Genomic DNA, 20591 nt, shown 5'->3' on the forward strand with positions numbered 1-20591 from the left:
AAAAGAATGGATGATACAATGGAGAAGAAGGTGAATCGCTTTTGTATGTTGCACCATGCCTCTATGGAGACGTGGCTCGCCAAGTACCAGATCGCTAGGCAAGATCGAGAGGAAGCGCGATCTGAATTTCGACATAGTACGCCCCATCGACCGATTCGATATCCTGAGGGCATGGAGGAGATGCCGCAGTTCATGTCAACGCGATGGTTACATGGAGCTTTGATTGTAGCATCTCGCGAAGGGACGGAGGTCTCAATGGAGGAGTGGGAATTCTCGAGAGGGATGTACTCCAAAGGTGATGACGTGTTTAGGATTTGTCATATCTATATTTATTTGCGACAACTAATTTGAGTGTTTCAATGTACAGTACAAAATATATAGTGCAGCGTGGTTGCACGGACGACATTTTCGTGTGGAGCGTATTGATAAAATGCGCTCCACAATGGACTGTGGTATCATGGCAAGGTTGGAGCAGGAGAGCCGACGACAAGCAACAGATCCAAACACGGTTATAGATGAGATGGAGTATTCTGGGAACTTGCAAAGTATTGCTACGGTGGATTACCATAGAATCTTCATGATACTATTCGATGTACAGTGGTTCAAAGTGGTACTTGAAGGAGCTGGAGCAATAGTTCGATGAGGTCCATCTGGATTTCTCGAAATAGATTCCAAAAAAAAAATAGACGGATTTGTGTGACACCTTTGTGTTGCTGTCCCATTGTGAACAGGTGCATGAACTCATTTGTTTGTTAATTGTATTATGACATAGTACATGTCACAATAGTTTAATCTCTCTTGTACATGTTTGTGAATATGTAATTTTCTATCCAAACCCCCGACAACCTTAATGGTGGCATGCTATACCTTAAGCTCCCGGAAGTACGAGAGTATATGATCAAAGCAATGTTCCGAGCATAGATGAGGACAATATGTAAATAGAGGGGTCGATATTGCAAGGGGTGGAGGCCACCAAAAGCTTGGAGCATGAAGAGGAGCCAACATCAACTAACAATGATGGAAATACAGGAGTCCAAGAATTCTTTGAGAACGAGGTGGACTCATCCTTTTGTGGTGACATGTCTATCGGCCTTCCAGTGTATGTGGAGTTGTGTCAGGAGATTGACATGGGACCATAGGATACTTCATACTTGGAGCATCCACTTACTCAATTCATTAACTAATCGCTTATAAGGATATATAAGATATACATTTTAAGTGAGATCATTTTTTAAGGATTTATATTACCCTGCTTTGTATGATTTAAATTGATTATGCTAACATCATTTTTTGTCTGTCAAGGTGACCTTTTCAGGATGAGTCAAGGGATGAGTGATGAGGAGTTGCAAAATATCTTCACGCGCATGTCTCCAGATCACATGGCGAGATTCAGAGACATGGCAGACAAGGAGCTGTCTTGGACATCATCAGGCCGCTCTACTAGATCTACTTCGGTGCAATCAGATGCTTCAGCTTTGAGGAGACGAGGTCTACACTCCAGACTTGGGCCAGAGGGAGGGAGTGCTTCAAGATCAGGAGGATATTGTAGAGATACGGAGGCAGTGAGCCCACGGTCGGCATGGGATACAGGTGTGACTCCTCGCTCTCATGGTGGCGGTTCCAGGGAACGTGGCTTAGGTGGATGCTGTGGAGGCACGGACGCACTCTCTCCGTCTCATCGTTCTGCTGGAGTTGCCTCAACTCCAGGATTTGTCACACCTGTGGGGATGTCTACTCCACTTACTCCGGATTTTGCTCAGCCGTCTACACGTGGCACCCTCACTACAACAAAAAGGCCTCATAGACGCACATTTAGACGTGTTTTGTGAATATAGAGAAATTCTTACGGGCGCGTCTATTTGCGCGTCTACCATTTCGCATCTATAATCGCATGTATCAACGAATTTACATACACAAATAGACGCACAATAGACGCACAAAACACGTGCATATAGACACGCTGGTAGACGCGCTTTTACAAGCATTGATAGACGCGAACGGAAAACAAAAAATGTCATTTAAAAAAAATTAATTTCTTTTTTAAATTTGAATTATAAAGCGCGTGTAGTTTGCATTATAGACGCGCATATAAACGCGAATTATTTGCAATTTAGACGGGCTGATAGACGCACAAAACAGAACTGGAAAAAAAAACCAGAGAGCTCATGCTCTATGGTTTTTTTGTGTCCCCTCCCATACATCAGATTGTGTATTTGGGAAAAAGACAATGCATCTTACAGGCACGAGAATTGAAAATAAAATTCCATATATTCATTATATATCAAAAGCATTTACAAGGGAAGTTTAAGTGCTTGCGACCTAAAGCATGGCCGCAAGCAGTAGGCTCAAAGAGATATCATACATATACAAGAAAAGAAGGCCTCATGAGGAGGTATGGTGCTCCTCTACGAATCTGAAGAGGAAACATCTTCGCTAGTACCACCATGGCTACTAGTGTCGCTATCCCCCTCCTCGCTATGCTCCACATCCGGGTTCGCCTACATACACAAAAGATCAGGGTTGCTTACATAGACAAGGTAGAGAAAAAGTTATAATTAGCTATACTTTTAATAGGAAAGTAAGAAAAACGTACCTCCTCTGGCTGTCGAATCCTCATGGCCCGGTTGTATTGGTCCTCAGTGATGAGACCCTCCTCATAAAAGTGAAGCCATGTCGCTGCGCGGTTATGGCCTCGATGGTAACCTACCTCTCTAGGAGTAGATGTCCTACCAAGATGGTAGTCTGCAAAACATTTAGAGATATACAAACAATTATGAGTCACAATATATTAGAGTAAAATATATAAATAATTGAAAGAAATATAAATTTAAAAAAAACTAGAAATCAAAATATACTTACAAACTCTACCTCTCACGACTCTCTACCGCCCGATCCGTAATGTGACGATCCCATTGTTTCCATTTGGATCCGTCGTGCCTCTGCGTGCTCGCGACTCTTCACTTTCTCAATTGCTTTCTTCTTGGCTTTCTTCCACTCTATGCGGTGGCACATAGGTGGTTGGCTATAGGCTCCACGAGAGAGAGAGAGAGAGAGAGAGAGAGAGAGAGAGAGAGAGAGAGAGAGAGAGAGAGAGAGAGAGACTCACCTTGGGTGTTTGGTGTGGCGGGTGGTGGCGCTTCTTCCTTCTCCTTCTTCCTCTCCTTGGTAAGTTACCCTCCCTTGATGCTTGCTTGCTTGCATGCTGCTTCTTGTTGTTCTTCTCTTTCTTGTTCTCTCTTTCTTCCTCTCCTTGGCTTTCCTTTTTCCCTTCTTGTGTGTTTGAAATGAAAGAAGAGGTGAGTCATGAGGAGGTGAGGCATGAAGAGACTAGGTGAGGCATGAAGAGACTGCATGTCGGCTAAACTCAAGCTTCAGAACCACAAAAAACGCAGGAAAGGAAAGGCGCAGTTTGAAAAGAAATGATTTAAGTATGGTTTGAATTTTGACGTGTGCATCTATTTTTGCGTGTATATGTGCATCTATTGTTCAGATAGACGCAAGTATAAACGCGAATATAGACGCGAAAATAGATGCCAATATAGACGCGTAGTTAAATGCGGATATAGATGCGCATTTGGGCTTTATCATAATTTTTTGTTTTTAAGATAAGTTTTGATAGTGAATTCTTATCATTTTTGTTTATGATGATTTTTGTGTATTTAAAATTGAGATCTTATGTAAACATATGAATGACAAATATTTTGATGTTGTCATGAATTAGGTTTAACCATGTCGATGTCGTCATCACCTAGTGCGGTGCAAGCTGGTGAGTCAATGAGCACATCCTCAAGTGAGGATGAAACATTGCGTCTTCATAATCGAGATGCATGGCTACGACGAAAAATTAAATGCATGTGTGATCATTGTCGAGGGTGTATTTTTCGAGCACATCGAATTGCAATGTCACACCTCAGCTTGTATGGAGAATGGGACCGAGAAAAATCACCAGTATTCATTGTTTTTTTTTTACCACTAAGATTGCATGTCTATGTTACAGAAATTATATATCAACGTACATGAAACTCCCTTTTGTGGTTGAGCAGGATGCGGTGCCACATCCTCAGATGCTCCCTCCTAGGCGTCGAGAGGCTGCAAAACGTCGACGCGAGGAGGCAGAGTCTTCAAGAAGAGGAGGCTGCAAAACATCCTATTTGCGGTCCCTCTCTAGTTTCCTCTAGGCCGGCACGTTTAAAGAAGATTATCTACAACAATCATCATCGATTTCTTTCTATTGACCATCCCAAATATGTTCTTCCTACTAATGGAATGACTCCACAATCTCTAACCATTCGAGATTGGAAGGAGAGATGGATTAATGCCGACAGCCACCCTCCACTCGGCATGAGTCGGTAAGAAGTGCATTTCTCTCGATTGACTTTAAAGTATTTAGCATGATGAATTGTTTACATAATATGTTGTTTGTGTGTTACATTCTCTATATTTTTTCGTCTTCCGTACTGGACTGAACTCAAGATCAATCACCTGTTGGACCCCATGCACATATTCAAAAATGATGTATCTACATTATGGGATCACTTGATAGGGGCTCGTGATTCAGTTAATGTAAGGGAGGATTTACGTAACATTGGTTGCATGAGACGAGCCTAGCCACGCATTGGACCCAGAGGAAAGATTGAGCTACCCCATGCACCTTGGATGTTGTACTTTGGGGTATGATGACTTTTTCCTCAACTAATCATTTGATCTATGAATATTGTTTACATTCAGTTCGTACTTCCTACTAGCATATTCCATTGTGTACCAAAGATGTACGTGATATCATTTACAAGATGAGAGAGCTTGTGAGGTGTGTATGCATTGTATTTTTTCATTATATCTCTTTGAATTTCTACACAAAAATAAACAATTCTCAAATACATCTTGACAGATACGTGAGCTCGGAGGAAATTGATCCAAACACATTGCAAGATGCTCGAGTATTATCTGTTGAGGTGGTTTGTTTGGTGGAGAAAATTTTTCCTCGATCCATTTTGACTACTCAATTACATTTACTCGTACATTTGATTGATGAGATTGCACTTTGTGGGGCAGTTCATGTAAGGTGGATGTTTTTTCTTGAGCGCTTCATGAAAACCTTGAAAGATTTTATGAGGCAAAAAGCACGGCCTGAGGGAAGCATGGCTAAGGGTTGATTAGTGCAATCATCCCTTGTTTATATCTCTGAATATCTTGCTGAAGTGGATCCCTCTCAACCACGACTATGGAAAGATGATGAAGACTTGAGGATGACCTCTATAGTACCTCAAGGAAAAGGAATGAGTAAAGTGCTAACAAAAGAAGAACTTCGTAAGTTGAATAGTTTTTGTGTGCTCAAGAGTGATGTAATGAGCAAATGGGTGACACTATATAATGAAGCAAGGGCAAGAAGAAAAAGCGAAAGACAATAATTTCGCACTAGATATGGACGTAATGTCTCATTTCCAGATCATCTAAATGCGCTCCCACGTCATATTGATATAGATTGGTTACATGAGGAAATGGAGAGAATGGAAAAAGAGGAGGAAATTAATATATCTCAAGAAGATTGGGAATACGCACGAGGTTGCTTATCAAAGGTGAGACATACTATCAATTAATTTGTTTCTATAAGTTTTATTTTATATAAATAATTGACATGTTTGATCTTTTATCTTTTACTACTAGTGCACATTATTCAATGCACTTTGGTGTGAGGGTAAACATCTTCCAACTCAACGTATAGATGAAAAGAGAAATACCCAAGATTGTGGTTTCCTTGCTCACTTCGAGGATGCCAATGGTACCATGGAAGGTTATTGTGGCTTGATCCAAGATATTCTGAAGCTTGACTTCAGACGATTCTTTATATATGTACTGGATGTGAAGTGGTTTAAAGAAGTGGTAACAAATGGTGAGCATTGCACAATCAGATGTCATCCAAGTGGTTTTGTAATCATTGACTCTACAAAATTTCACCAAAACAAGAATGACACATTAGTACTACCTCAACAATGCGAGCAAGTATATATGCAAAGGCTAATTTTTTATATGTATACATGTGATACATATACACAATATAATAAGTACTTAAGTTTTTTGCTTTTGTTTTTCAAATACAGATTGTGTATCATCCAATGGTAAACAATAACCGATGGTGGTATGTCATCCCTATATCTAATCATTCAAAACCAATATATGGTAATATTACCGACATCGAGATAGCAGATGACAATCCAACAATTAATGATGATGTGCATGATGACACCATAATGGATGATATGCGTGATATAGTACAAGACGAACCTCGCGAGGATGTTCAAGGAAACGCAGAAGAAGACAATAATGTGATTGTCGATGATATTGATAAAGTTATTGAGCAATATAGAAACACATCTGATAGTGGGACAGACTTATTTGTTTCGTTACCTCTTGGTAACATAGACCTAGAAGTAGATAGTTTAGCAAGGGCTGATCTCATTGAAGATGAGATGGATCATTCACTGTAACATACTTAATTTGCTTATTAATTCAATGTGTATTCCTAATTCTATGCTTTTTATCATGCGCACAAATGCATACTCAAGAATCAATAGTCAATTTTAAAGCTAAATTGAATTTTCCATAATAAAAAGGAAGTATCTTTTATCATCTTCAAGTACGTAGAGAAATTATGAGATACATATTGCAATGCTTGCTACTAATTGTAAGGTTTCTGTCGCTTGCCGCTAATTACTTATATTAGGCTTGTCAACTGGAGGAACTGCCATTCATTAAAGAGCAATGAAAAAGTAATTATTAACTCTATTTTTTAAATTCAATGATTCAATGTGTATTCTTAATTCTATGGTTTTTATCATGCGCACATGTGCATGCTCAAGAATCAATTTCAGGTGGTTAAATAATTATTAACTTTGGTTTTTTAATTATGTAAATTGCTAATTTTAGGTGGTTAAATAATTGTGCATCTGTTGGCGCGTCTATATAAGTGTCTATTTGCGCGGATATATAGACTCAAAATTCGCGTCTATTTACACGCACATTTACACGCACTTATAGACGCTCTGATAGACGTGCTCGACTTTGCGCATCTATGTCTCGTTTCTGTTGTAGTGCCTTATGGGTGCTGCACTGATATATACTACCCCGGTCGGTACACTGGATATACAGGGGTCTCCTGGATATGCCCAAGAGCATGGACGCAGGTGGAGAGGACCCATCTTAGGCATACCCCAGAGGGATATGCCTATCTTGTCAATGATAGCTGAGGAGCCATCATCATGAATGATGAGGGGAGGAGGGTGATGGCTCGCATGAGAGAGTTGTGCCAACAAGTTTTTTGGCACAATGTCTTAGATCATTGAAAAAACATACCGGAGGGGAGCAAGGACTACATAGTAGCATCCTTGCATGAGGAGTTTCCGGTTCCAGCTATAGCAAATAGATTTTCTATGGGCTGGATGATGGAATACATGCGTGCATATATGTCACACAGATGATCGAACGCATGCAAGGCACTCAAGAGTGGGGCTGCAAAGCCTAAGTGGCTAGACCCGAAAAACTGGCGCCGACTGAAGGAGGAGGCTAGAGATTCTCTAGGATGTTGGAGTCAGTAGTGCGAGGCGGCGAGGGTACGACTAGAGGTCAGAGTGGTCTATCATCTTGGGAGTACTGGCGGCCACATGACATATCTGGAGGACTTTGTAAGTTTTTCTTTTGTTTTTCTTGCTTATATTTTTGCAATATCCTTTGTACTGATAATCATGTTTCTAACAGTTAGTATTTTGTTTTCTTTGCAACATTCCATTACAAATCGCGATCCCACCGGCCTTGAGACTCGATAGGCAGAGAGGCACGGTCTCACTGCATTGATTGACCGATTTTATAGACGCGGTGGCCCTGTAAGTCACTCATCTTTCTTGTCTATAGTTACCATATTTACCACACTTCTAGAGAGCTATCTTTGAAGCTATTGGGACTTAACTCTATTTTAGCACCGCCTACCATCCCCAAACGGATGGCCAAACAGAGCGAGTAAATCAAGTCATCGAGGATATGCTTAGGGCATACTGTTGTCGAGAGCCGAAAAGGTGGATTCAATACTTGTCGTTGGTTGAATTTGCCTACAATGCTTCTTACCAGCAGAGCATTCAGATGACTCCTTTCCAAGCATTGTATGGTCATGATTGTCGAAGTCCTCTAAACTTTTCTGATCCAACCCTAAGGGTTGAAGCGTCAAGGCAGATGTCGGAAGACATGGATGATCAAATAAAGTCAATAAGACAAGACATACAAGCGGCCAAGGATAGACAAAAGGCATACGTAGATTTGAAGCGTCAAGAAAGAGTCTTCGAAGAAGGAGACAAGGTCTTCATTCGCGTATGCCCTAAAAAGAGTTCTCTATCCCTAGGAGATTGCAAGAAGCTAAGTCCAAGGTATTGTGGGCCATACAAAATCCTCAAATGCCTAGGATCCAATGCTTATAGATTGCAACTCCCTGAGAACCTAAAAATTCACAATGTATTCCATATCAGCCTATTGAAAAAATATGTACCCAACCCTAATCATGTACTTGATGACCAACAAATTGTAATGCCTAGTCAAGGAGTCCTTGAACTAAGGCCAAATAGGATCTTAGATGTTAGGGACAGACAATTAAGATCCAGAACCTTGAGAGAATGCCTCATCCAGTGGAAAGATTATCCCGAAGAGGATGCCACTTGGATAGAAGAAGGCACTCTCAACCATCAATATCCCCAGTTTATCTCGAGATGAGGACATCTCGATTCTTCCAAGGGGGAGAGAATGTAATATATTTCCACCTTCGTAGCGACGCATGAGCTGGAGCATCGAGGGAGGATAGAGGAGCCAGCAAGCTCCTCGCTGGAGCTTTCTCGGCTCCTTCAACATGCATGAAGACACGTCGAGGGGGGGAGGATTCCCTCCCCTCCCCTATTTAAAGAGGGAGGGCTGTAGGGGTTCAAAAAAAAAAAAAAGGAAGGACGGAGTGCTGCCCTGCCTGTCATAAGAGAATGAGAGAGAGAGGTTTGATTCGCCGTGCTGCGCCGTAGCAGGAAGGGAGATATTGGTTTAGAGTGCCGCCACCTGCTGTCAGGGAGTTTTCAGCCGCCGGCATCACGCCTCCAAGTCCCATTTCCACACCGCCACGTGTTACTCAGAAGCTTCTCTAGGAAGCTTCTTAAGGGGGGGCTAATTAAGCCCCCTTTCACACCCTCATATCCCTTTTTACATTAACCCCTCCTACGGGTTTCTTTTTTTTTTTAACCCTTAACCCTTCCCGTGGAACCACTAAACCCCAACCCGTGTGTAAGCCACCATAGCCCCCACTCCCCTCGGCCTCAAAAACCATTAACCCCCCCTTCCTATACCCATCACCCTTCTATTCCTTCATTTTTCCTCGGGTTTTTAAAACCCTCAACCCCCCTATATATCATATTCCTTTTACCCTTCACCCCCCCTCATAATCTTTTTTTCCCTTCCACCCCCCATACTCCTTTTAACACACCCCCAAAGCCCTTACCCCCCGTGTACCCTTTTTCCTTCACATCTTCTCCCCGTGCTGTAATCCCTTATGTTACCCTTCAAAATTTCCCCCTTAGGGTTGAAAACCCTAAGTCCTCTCTCTCCCATGCCCAAAAATCTCTCAAGATGCGTATGTTGCAAACCCACATTCATGCACAACTTTTTTTGCCATGTATATACCCTATAGGGTCCTTTTAGGATTTATAAACCTTTCCCTCTCCGAAGAAGCTAAGAAACTAAAGGACTTATTATTCCTTCTCATGATCAATCATTTAAACGGTTCCTTGCCTCGAAAGAGAGACGATGGAAATTCGGAAGAAAGAGTAAAACCTGCCTTCACGTTCAAACTGCGATGCTGCCTAAGAAAGTCCAAGGAGTAGCTACGGGAGGGTCATTTCCCGGTATCCATGTGGATATCTCACCCCAAAACCAGGTTTTTCCTTCTTGTTTTTATATCGGTTTTAAGTCAATCATACAAAGATGAATTGTTAGGGATAAGATATATTTTTCCAAGTTTATTTACGATGAAGGAGTTTAGTTTAATTGAACAAATGATAATGTATAGAACATAGTTTCCTTCGAATAGCATCATGCATTATAAAGAATTAGGAACAAGATTATCTACTTACTATAGTAGTATATTTCAGTTAAATCCTGAAGGTATAAAAATTGCATCTTGCACCATTAACCCTATTCTTTTTGCAACGAATCATCATGAAATTCATGAAAGGTTTTTTTTACGTTGCTCGAATTACTAGGAAGTTATCATTGCTAATTGCATATCTTAACAAGGAAAAGATTGTTATTTGGCATGAGTTTCGTTTGCAAGGAAAAAGGAAGATTAAATTGAATTTACCTACCCAATATTACCTTCCAAAAGATAACCAAATCAATCTAAACTTAGAAATACCATGTTGCAAAATATGCCTTGGGAATGATTTAAAGACCAAAGAAACGTTTATACCTTAAGCACTTGACTACCTTCCCTGATTGTAGGGTCAATTAATTTCGTAAAGGTAAAAGAACTAGGGTTGTCCCTGAGGTTCTTAAAAAGAGACCCTAGGTCCGACATACGTCAGCTTAAAGAAACTAAAACGGATTATTTCATCGCAGGACTTGCGCAGCAAGTACGAAGTCATTTAGTCTTGTGATTGATTCACAAGAAGAAAGGGTAAATACCCTCAACAAGGATGGCAGATCCTTACGCAAGATATCTTGCAAAAGGATGTATTCTTGGATATCCTTCTAAAATAAGGAAAGTTATAAACCAGGAAACTAAAGTATCCAATGAACTTTAGGGTTGACCAAGTTGGGTTAATAAGGTACATCCTAACTCAGAATATAAAGGATCTTGCCAAGTTGCAAGACACCTTGGAATGAGTGCTGATGCATTCGAAAGGAAAGAATCATTCCTTAGCAGTTTGCCAAACAACAAGGTCGATTAATGGAAATGTTTGTGCTTGCTAGAGATTTAAGAGCACTGTTTGATTTATGAATTACAAATTAAATGAATAACTATACTTCAGGTTGAAGGCCTGAAGGGAGAGGCAGCTTCAGTTACCCCCGACTACCTGCCTGACCCTAACCAAGGGGGTTGTTGACTGCGCCGGGAACGTGGACCGAACCCGCCGTGAGAGGTCTCTCCGTTGAGTTCTACTTGGAGCAGGAGGACGCTTGGGTACTAGGGGGGCTCTGGCCGTAAATCCCTCGCCTTCCAGGTCCTGCACAAGAGGCTAACGTGACTCGGGATTGGATCTCGAGGCCCGTATACTAGTTTACGGGCGGAAGCTTGGAATAGTGATCCCCTGGATTACTGGATAGCCTTCGGGCGGATTATGGACAAGCCTACGGGCAGAAACTCCTTGTATTCCAAAGATAAAAATGATGATAAGTTAATAAAGAACTTGTTTGATATTATTTTTCTATGTCACATGATAAGATTACGTAAAGGAACCAGTGCTTAATGGATTAATTAAAGAAGTTGATTGTTACATGTTAAATTAACGTATTAGATAACTACATAACTAAAACAAACCGAGGAAAGTGCGGAGGATGGGCCATGGGTCCGTCCTACGGATGGGTGGTCCCGGTTAGCCAGGAACTTTTCTCAAAATCTCGAAGAACAGTGGGATGATCGTCAAAGAAAACAAATAAGGAAAGCGATGACCTAGAGTTATGTCTTAACTGATTTACGCTATTTTAGGGGAACGGAATGGGACTATGCATTATGGTAGAGAGGTTGAGCTTTGCATCCCTCTTGTTTCCCATTCTCCTTGAACTAAGTGCAGCGTGAATCCGCTTCGGACTTGGTGTTTCTGCGTAAAGTAGTTCGCTTGGGTCTGACGCTAGTTGCTGATAGATAATGACCAATCAAGAAAACCCTAATTCCGGTCGATCCTAAGTGGAAACAGCCAGGATACTTCCCCTATGTGGCAGACGCGGAAAGACCTAGATCGCAAATCCCGTAACATTCCATGGGAGTTCCGGGCGGAGCTTTCTAGACATTCTTTCCGATGGACTGGTAAGATGTATCCTGGATGATACTAGTGGACACGTTACATCATCCCAGGAAATATTGTACTCCGAAAGGGTTATGCCCATATAAATAAAATAAGACTTCTTTTTATCAATGTCTGTATTGGCTATGACAATTGATCTAGCATGTGGTGGCACATACTTTCCTACACTTCTAGTGCCAGGTGTTTTAACATGCGGAATGCCATACTCGTCATCTATAGATTCATCTTCTGAACTTTCAGTCATTGGTCTCTTACCTTTTGCAACTTTTGCACTCCTTTGTGCATTTCTCAATCTACCACTCCATGGACTGTAGCTGCCACTACTTTCCACATTCTCTTGAGGTCCTGAAGCATCTTCCACATGTTGATTTTCAGCCTTGTTGTTTGCTGAAATTTTCCTTCCATAGCCATCATCATCATTGCTTTCATAGGAATCAACATCCACCACAATTTTGGGCTTGTATCATGATTCATATTCACTAAATCTGACATCCCTGCTTATGTATACTTCTTTACTCACTGGATCATAGCATTTGTATCCCTTCTTCTCATCAGGATATCCAAGGAAAATGCATTTTACAGCCTTAGGTTCCATCTTCTTTCTCAAATCATTCGGAACATGAACATAACAGGCACATACAAAGACTCTAAGGTATGCAACAGTGGGTGTCATGCCATACATTCTCTCATATGGTGACATATTATGAATCAAGGCTATAGGTGTTCTATTCATAATGTGAACTACAGTATGCACTGCTTCTGCCCAATATGACAATGGCATATTCATTTGGTTCATCATTGCCCTTACAACCTCTGCAATAATCTGATTCTTCCTTTCAGCCACACCATTTTGCTGAGATGTATACCTACATGTCAATTGCCTTTTGATACCATGATCTCTCAAGAAGTCACAAAACTCATATGACATGTACTCTCCACCATTATCTGACCTCAAACATTTTATGTAGCATCCAAACTGCTTTTCAGCCATAGATTTAAATTCCAAGAACTTTTCAAATGCTTCACTTTTATGCTGCATAAAGTACACCCAAGTCATCCTGCTAAAATCATCAATGAAAGTGATATAGAATCTACATTTTCCACTCATGGAAACATTCTGACATGGGCCCCAAATATCTGAGTGTATTATTTCCAAAGGATAGTTGCTTATTCTTCCTCTCTTTGGAAATGGCAATGTGGACTGCTTGCCAAATTGACAAGCCTCACATACATGATCAAAATTCACATATCCTAAAAGCAATAGACCACGGACTATCTGTTTTGATTGCATTTGCTTCAATCTTTGCAAATTAACATGACCAATCCGTCTATGCCATAATTCCACATCCTTATCTTGCCCATGTCCTCTCTCAACATACATAGAGTTTTGAATCACTGGAGTACCTGCATCCAAAGCAAACAATCTCCCTTTCTTTCTACCATGAGCAATCACCCTGCCAGTTCTCCCATTATGGAACTCTTCAATGAAACATCCAAACTTATTGAATCTCACTTGCAATCCTTGATCTGTCATCTGACCATGCTAGGTTCTTAGTTATTGTGGGCATATAAAGTACATCACCAAGCTTGTTCTCAATCCCATCTTTAGTAACAAGTGGCACAGTACCAATATGAGTACTTTTGTGTAAACTATCATCACCAGTGGCAACATATTCATCATTCTGCATTTGCTCCTTGCTATCAAACCACTCAGCATGATGAGTCATGTGGTTTGTAGCTCCTGAATCCAAAAACCAGTCATTCTCACGAAGAGGATGAGTCATGCTCCCAAGCACATGCTCCATAGCAAATAGGTGACCTCTAGGTGATCCACCTCTAGGTCCATAACTTGTACCACCATAAGTTTCTGCATAGTGGCCATATTAGGTCCTAGACATGGCATTCTGTTTCTGATAACAATCCCTCTCAAAGTGACCAAACTGCCCACAATAATGACAAGTGCCATCTCTTTGTGAAGAAGGACTAGACCATCCTCTACCTCTAGGGAAAGGTCTCCCCCTGCCTCTATGCATGAAGTCACCACGACCAAAGTTACCTCTTCCATGAGCAAAACCATAATTACTACGACCAAGTGAAGAGCCTCTAGCTCCAGATGAGCTGCCACGACCTCTCTGGTGATAGAAAACACTATCTCCACCTGCATTTTTGCCACTGCTAGATGCATTCAATCCCAACTTGATTTCTTTTGTAAGTAGCAATCCAATAAGCTCCTCAAAGTCAGGCATAGAGCCTCCCCTAATGGAAATAGAGGTATCCAAAGATTTGAAAGTTGGTCCAAGCCCATTTACTGTCACTGACACTAAATCATCATCATCAACAGGTGCATTAATGGATGCAAGGTCTTCTGAAATTTGCTTGATTTCTGCCATATAGTCACTGATACTGCGATTGCCTCTCCATGCACCATGTAATCTCTGCTTAAGTTGTATCTTGCGAGCCTTTGTACATGTTCCATACATTTTTTCTATGATTTCCCATGCCTCCTTACAAGTACTTGCCTTTTTTATATGAGGAATCAATGTTTCTGAAATACATATGGAGATCCAATGCAAAACCTTCATGTTCTTCCTAGTCCAATCCTTATACACTTTCTTTTGCTCTTCAGTTGGATGTTCGGGAACTTCTGGACATTCATCATCACCTGTTATGAGGTCCCATAGACCTCTACCCATCGAAAAATTCTCCATCCTGTAAGACCACACACTATAGTTGTCTTTGGTCAATTTGTCCTCCATGATCTGAGTGATCTGTGCCGTGTTAGACATCATGACTGCTGCAAATTCAAAAGAAAACAACAATACAATCTGTCCAGAAATGGTATTCAGCAATATGATTGTCATACATGTGTCCAAAAAGTGTCATATATATCCATCCATGATGCCAATATGTCATGCATTCAGTTCCCAACAAGAAACATCCAAATCGGATCCCACACGATGTCTGTATGACCCAAAAAAAGCATCAAAACATGGGTCTAAAGTTGACCACTTTTCCTGCAATTTTTATGCAATTTTTTGTGCCAAGCTGAAGTTGCAGAAGAATTGTAGAGCTTGTACCTTCTTGGAAAAAAATTTCACATGGTAGTAGAGTCGAGGTAATGATCAACAAACCTCGTTCTGATATCCAGGTCAATCTTCCTGCATTAGGGAAGTTGGATACAGTGCTTCTGGATTGCTTAGATAGCTTCAGTGAAACAGAGTTTTGGTACGCTGACCAAGGCATTTTTGTTGTGGAAGATGATGGCTATGGTGTACAAAGGCTTCCACAACGACAAGAAGAAAAGTGGTGGTTGCCTACTCCAAAAAGTCTCCATAAATGGTCTTTCAGAAGCAGGCAGACGGTCCCTGCAACATCAAAGGGAATGTGCAAACCAGATACTGAAGGCTGTAATTTCAATAAATAGTCAAGTCTTGACTGAAATGGAAGTGCCCACAGTGTATTGGGATGTACTGCCCAATAGTGGAAAAACCAATCTTGGGGAGACCATTTACAGGCATATTTCTTCAGAGTATTTCTTTGCAGAAGCAGTCCTCTATATACTGGACTTGTCAACTGAGCATAATGTAGTGGAAATGGCAAACTGGATTGAAGCTACTATCCTGGTGTGGCTGGCTATGGATCCAACACAGGGGGCTACCAAGCTCGTCCACCAGCAGCTGCAGATGGACCAGGGGCTGACAATGATGCATATGCAGCAACAATAGCATATGGCAAGTCAACTTGGAAAGCTGATGGGACACACGCAATGTTATCTGGGCCAAGAGCTGTTGGTACATATAATCCAGTTGGTGGTGGTTCTGGAATCAATGGTGGAATAGGCGTTGCTAGTCGGTCATGAGGAATGAATCGTGGCGTTGGTAGGCTTTTGATGCAAAGAACATCTTCTGTGGCTCCATCAGTCGGTTTCATCTTGCGCCTGCCACACAAAACTTAGCAGTGTCTTCGAAAAGTCCATGTATTGTATGCCTTGGGATTCTCGAAAGATATCAGAAATTCTTTGAGGATTCTGATGGGTAAGAGGCCTAAGCATTGCTATTACTACAAACTATACAATCTCCCTGCTCTAATACCAATTGACAAAACTGAAGTGGAGGGAGTCAGTGAGGCCACTCAAATGGGAAGTCAGGAGCTCAATGTCTTCTTCTCCTCCATTATTCTCCTCTATTTCTCCAATAGTCCACACACACTAAAATGGTATCCTCAAAAGATAGATACCCCAAACCTAAAGACACTTTATATACAACCATAGGATATGACATATTTATCAACAAGATCTATATCGCAAACCTCGTAACATTTCATGGAAGTGCCGGGCTGAGATTTCTAGACCTCCTTTCCGTTGGACTGCTAAGACGTGTCCTAAAGGGAACAGGTGGACTCATTACAGTTGGTTTCAGAGCGAACCAATGAAGGATTTGTTTTTAAGAAATTTTAATAAGAAGAAGTAAAGCAAATGTTGTTGTGAGAACATTTCCTTACTTTCGATACTGTCTCGCAGAATTATGAAGCGTGGAATAGCTTCCTAGTGTTCCGAGTCATGTTTATGACCGTGATGCATTCCGCGGATTATCGACAACGCATCGATATGATGAACATCCTAGACCCTATTTATAATCCATCGCCTTTGTACGTGGAACGGAGATGGACGGGTGACTCAAGAATCTAATACATAGCTGCCCACCAGTTTGCATACCTTCGAACCAACCTAAAGAGGATCAAGTCGTTGGAGGACCTGAAGATCATGAAGCTATTAATTTTTGTGGAGGCTCACGTTAACTCAACTTTACATATCGAAGGTTGGAGGGCTGAGCTGAACTCATATGTGTACGAGGAAGTGACCCACATAATCCCCGCCGACAGGATCAAGGTGTTGGGATGGTATGAGAAGAATGGGTACCAAAGGAAAGGATACCCTAATCTTTCGATGACTTACTGATTCCTGAAGATCCTTGACCCGAAACTATACTATTATCCAGTTCCCATATCTAAATATAATACAACATTATTCTCCCCGAACTAAATGTAACAGTTGCTCTATCATCACAGGAATTATTGTACTCCGAAAGGATTATGCCCATATAAATAATATAAGACTTCTTTTTATCAATGTCTGTCTTGTCTACGAGAATTGATAAAAAGTTAAGTGGCTAGGTTTCTTGGCTGATAGCTAAATTGGGTATGAAATATAAAATCATAACGATTTGCGAGTTATAACGTTAAGAATCCTCTATTCAGGCACAACCCCAGGTACAGATTCCCAGTTCGCCCCCTACATCAAGTACTGCCGTGATCCAGGAGAAGAAGTTTCTTCTCAAGCAAATCAAGCCGCCACAATTTGACGGGAAAGGTAGGACTGTCCAAGCGGATCCTGATATTTAGATAGAGTCCATGGAAGATTACTTTGAAGAAGCAGTCGGTATTGCACCCACCAACCAGGCTATGCTCGCCAAGCTGAAGCTCACCGGCGAAGCCAGGCTTTGGTGGAAGCAATGGTGCAGAGATCAAGGGATCTTGGAAGGATCCGTTACCTGGGAAAAGCTAAAGAAAGCTGTGCAAGGAACATACTTACCACCTACGTATCACATGTAGAAAATGAATGAGTTCTACTAGCTGAAACAGCTGGGTCTCACTCTTGACGCATACTACTCAAAATTCGTCTCACTTCTTAAGTATGCGCCACAGATGGACATGACATAGCAGGTGTCAAAATTTTGTGCTGGTTTAAACCCACCAATGAATACCCGCCTTGAATCTGTGCACCCAACAGATCTACAAGACTCACTCATTCCAGTTGCGCCCATAATTCAGAAGGTGCAGGCTAGGCCAAGAAGTAACAAAACTTGGACTTAGAATGACCAGAACAGAGGAGCATATAGGCCCCAAACGAAGAGATTTCAGGGTCGAAACCGGGGATAAAGAAAGAAAGCAAAGACTAATAATGTCAAAAACTTTGTCCCTACCCAAAGCAATGGCCAAAATTTCTGTTGTTTCCACTACAACGAGCGCGGTCATTTCAAGAGGCAATGTCCCAACCTTGGTGGAGGACATTGTCAAGCAACTTTCCAAGGAACTGGTCGTGGCTAGGGAGCCACCACCCGAGGTAGAGGAAGAACCGCCTATGTTGCCAACAGGGAATTGTGCGAAGAAGAAGACCCAACCATGGAAGCAGAGTTTGAAAGGGTGACAGTCCATGCCACTCTTCACAAGAAAGGCCCGAATCGCCAGTTTTCGGAGATTCAGACACCATCGGACTATCAAGGTAAAGGTTTCAAAACCTTGATTGATTGTGGCAGTACACATTCCTTTATCTCACCAGCTTGTGCAAGAAGATTAGGAATAGCCATAGTAGAAGCACCTACCTTGCTTGTGGAATTAGCAAATGGTCGTGGGGTCACTTGTACCAAGCAAACTGCTAAGGTGGAATTCTTTCTGGGAGGAAAGATGACTTCGGTCAAATTCAGAGTCATGAACCTAGGTATCGACGAGTTTTTACTCGGAATGGATTGGCTTAAACCTAAGGATGCCCACATTCATTCTGGAAAGGTCCAAGTTTCCTTTTGAAACTTTGAAAGGGAATTGGTCACAACTCAAGGTGAGGCTGGAAAGCCGAAAATTCAATTGGCCAAAGCATCTCGGATTATAAAGGGAGTTAGAAAGGGACTACGTGTCTACTTGATTAAGCTCAATAAGTTAGATCAGAAGCAAGAGTCTAGTGAAGAACCTTCATGGCTAAAGGAATACGTGGACGTATTTCCTGAAGAGCTGACAAAACTCCCGTCTCAGAGAGAAGTGGATCATGAGATCAAGCTAGTGCCAGGAGCTACGCCAATTGCAAAGAGGCCTTATAGGATGTCCATCCCGGAACCAATTGAGCTGAAGGAGCAACTCAAGCAACTCTTAGATCAGGGCTACATCCATCCTAGCAGTTCACCATGGGGTGCTGCAATACTATTCCAGAAAAAGAAAGATGGAACACTTCGACTGTGTATTGATTACAGAGGGTTGAATCAATCAACTGTTAAGAACAAGTGCCCTTTTTCTAGAATTGATGAGCTTCTTGATCGTCTTCAAGGTGCAAAGATCTTCTCCAAGATTGATCTCATGTCTGCTTACTATCAAATAAGGATCAAGGAAGAAGATATCCCAAAGATGGCCTTCAACACAAGATATGGACACTTTGAGTTCCTACTTATGTCATTCGGGCTTACGAATGCACCTGCCACCTTCAACAGATTAATGCAGGATATCTTTAGGCCATATCTTGATGACTTTGTACTCGTCTTCTTCGACGATACACTAGTCTACTCCAAACAAGAAGAAGATCATGAACCCCAGCTTCGGATTGTCCTTGAGATAATGAGGGCACACAAGCTTTACGCTACAATGAAGAAGTGTGCATTCTTCAAACGTCAGATTGAATATATGGGATTCATCGTATCAGTGGAAGGAATCTCAGTGGATCCGACCAAAGTCAGCAGAGATGTTCTAGAATGGAACTACCAAAAACTATCAAAGAAATACGCAGTTTTCTTGGATTGACGGGATGGTATAGTGTCTTCATCAAAAACTATGCTTTGATTGTAGCACCTCTGATGGACTTACTGAAGAAGCAAACATCCATTGCATGGTCAGCTGTCGAACAATCTAGCTTTGATAGATTAAAGCAAAGTTTGGTATCAGCACAAACTTATAGACCTCAGTAATAAGGAGTTCAAAGTAGTAACGAATGCTAGCACTCTTGCCTTAGGATGTGTGCTTATGCAAGAAGGTCATCCCGTAGCATAATCTTCAAGGAAACTGAAGAGCCATGAGAAGAATTATGCTACCCATGATTTAGAACTGTTAGTTGTCATCCATGCTCTAAATCTTTGGAGACACTACCTGTTGGTAACAAGTTTACTCTAGTGACTGATCATAAAAGTCTCAAGTGGATCTTTACCCAGAACGAGATCAACATGAGGCAACATCGGTGGATTGAAGTGCTGGAGGAATATGATTTTGAAATCAAATACCGACCTGGAAAGGAGAATGTAGTTGCTGATGCACTCAGTCGCAAGGCATTCCTTAATTCTCTAATCTTGCAAAATCCATCAATAGCTAGATCTCTAGCCACAAAGGTATCCATGTCAAACAACCCAATACTTGAGCTAGAGAGAGAAGAAGCATGCCATGATCCAGCCTATCAAAAGATATTAAGGAAGATCCCTATCAAGGAACAGGACTTGAAGCTACAAGCTAAGTATCATGAATTCTCTATCAATAATGGACTTGTCTACTATAGAACGAGATTATGTATACCGGCAAGCCAGTTACTTAGGTAGAAGATATTGTGGGAAGCTCATGATTCCCCTTTCTCAGGACATCCTGGCTCTATACCAAGACTCTCAATGCAGTTAGGAAGAGCTACTATTGGGAGAGGCTTAAAGGTGATGTTCTCAAATATGTAACTGAGTGTTTGTCTTGTCAACGTATCAAGGCCGAACATGTCAAAATGCCAGGGAAGTTGCAACCACTTGAAATTCCCCAAATGAA

General features: G+C 41.5%; 1 pseudogene; it reads left to right on the forward strand.

Moving 5' to 3' along the window:
* Positions 1 to 15156: 15156 nt before the first annotated feature.
* Positions 15157 to 15763, forward strand: LOC148012481 (rop guanine nucleotide exchange factor 7 pseudogene; annotated as a pseudogene).
* Positions 15764 to 20591: the final 4828 nt, after the last annotated feature.

The sequence above is a fragment of the Lygodium microphyllum genome, chromosome 27 (assembly GCF_053477565.2).
Source record: "Lygodium microphyllum isolate KBCC chromosome 27, Lygodium_microphyllum_v1.1.10, whole genome shotgun sequence".
In the NCBI taxonomy this organism is placed as follows: domain Eukaryota; kingdom Viridiplantae; phylum Streptophyta; class Polypodiopsida; order Schizaeales; family Lygodiaceae; genus Lygodium; species Lygodium microphyllum.